The 1,917-nt window shown below is 47.5% G+C and overlaps 1 pseudogene; it reads left to right on the forward strand.

The window, feature by feature from the left end:
- Positions 1 to 450: 450 nt before the first annotated feature.
- Positions 451 to 1,097, forward strand: LOC119523763 (annotated as a pseudogene).
- The last annotated feature ends 820 nt before the right edge of the window (positions 1,098 to 1,917 follow it).

The following is a 1,917-nucleotide window of genomic DNA, read 5'->3' on the forward strand; positions in this document are numbered from 1 at the left end:
AAGGAAGGAGAGAAAATGGAATTAAAGAAAATGCTCAGTTAAAAAAAGATAAGACAGAAAAAGAGTGGAAGGCAAACAAAGAAACAAAGAACAAGGATAACAAATAGAAAAAAATTCAAATATGGTAGCTATTTATTCAACTATATCAATACTCACTTCATAAGTGAATGGTCTAAACCAATTAAAAGAAAGAGACTGTCAGAAAGAATAAAAAAACAAGAGCCAACTGTATGTTGTCTGGAAAACCCCATTAAAAAAATAAAGACACAGATAGATAAAAAGACACAGATAGATTAAACCCCTCATGGAGGCGGTGGGTTGGGTGCGGTGCGGTGGTGACTGAGCTGCAAAGCTGGCCAGCATGCGCCGAACCCCGGTCCGGCTCAGCGTGACACCCGAGCTCTGCACCCCTAAAGCTGCGTGGGTGCTGAGCCCGCTCCAGCCAGGACAATGGTAAAATATTTCCTGGGCCAGAGCGTGCTCCGGAGTTCCTGGGACCAAGTGTTCACTGCCTTTTGGCAGCGGTAACTGAATCCCTATAGCAAACATGTCTTGACGGAAGACATAGTTCACCAGGAGGTGACCCCTGATCAGAAGCTCCTGTCCCTGCGACTCCTGACCAAGAACAGCAGGATGCCTCGCTGGGTGAGCGACTGTTTCCTGCCAATGTTGCTCACTCGGTGTACATCCTGGAGGACCCACAGAATCAGACCATGACCACCTTCACCTGGAACATCAACCATGTCTGCCTGATGGTGGTGGAGGAACAAGGTGTTTACTGTGTAAACTCTGATAATAGCAGCTGGACTGAAATCTGCTGGGAAGCCTGGGTCTCCTCTAGCCTATTTGGGGTCTCCAGGGCCGTCCAGAAATTTGGTCTGGCCAGGTTTAAAAGCAACATGACCAAGACTATGAAGGGTTTTGAATACATCTTGGCCAACCTGCAAGGTGAGGCCCCTTCTGAAACACCTGTTGAGACAGCCAAGGAAGCCAAGGAGAAGGCAAAGGAAACTGCACTGGCAGCTACAGAGAAGGCCAAGGACCTTGCCAACAAGGCAGCCATCAAGAAGCAGCAGCAGCAGCAGTAGTTCATGTAGCCAGTCTGGGCCCTCCCACTACCACCACAGCACACCAGAGAAGCCAGATCAGCTGTCTCCGCCCTTTCCCCATTGTACCTTATTATTAAAAATCAACTTCCAGCCCTAACTGGGTGGTGGGTTGGGGTGGGGGTTCCGTCAGGCCTCTCCCGTACCCCAGGCCCTTTACTCATACCTGAGCTGGGCCTGCTTATTCCCCCATTGGGCAGCTGAGGACATTGAGGCGCAGAGAGGGGCACTGGTTTGCCCAGGGTCATGGACAGTCTGCAGGTAAAGTGGCAATAATCACTAGACTGTAAGCTCCACAAGGGCAGGAATCCTTGCCTTGTTCTCTGATGTGTCCCAAGTACCTGGTACAATACCTAGCACATAATAGGCACTCAACAAATACTTGTTGAATTCAGTGTAAAAAAAAAAAAAAAGAAAAGGTATGGAAGGTGTCTGGAGTGACATCACCAAAATGTCAGAGTGAGATGTAAAAACTGACAGAACCATCTTTTTCAGAACTCCAGAAAATAGTTAAAGGTTTGCAATAACTGGGGGGTGAAGGCCTAATTAAGAAAAAGATGACTTAAGAACAGTAGGAAGGTTTAAGATGGTGGAGTGAGAAGCTCCAGGACTCTGGCCCCCCATAGAAGCTTTGAACAACCAGGAAGAACTGCCAAAAACATCTTTTTCATAGCTCCAGGAAACAGATAAAGGACTGCAGCAACAGGATGAGCGCCAAATCAAGAAAAAAACAACTTAGAAGAGATAGAATGTCCTCATGCCCTTGATGACCCATTCCCCATCCCATTATGGGCTCTGTGCAGAAATGTCC

This window comes from Choloepus didactylus, chromosome X (genome assembly GCF_015220235.1).
Source record: "Choloepus didactylus isolate mChoDid1 chromosome X, mChoDid1.pri, whole genome shotgun sequence".
Classification (NCBI taxonomy): domain Eukaryota; kingdom Metazoa; phylum Chordata; class Mammalia; order Pilosa; family Megalonychidae; genus Choloepus; species Choloepus didactylus.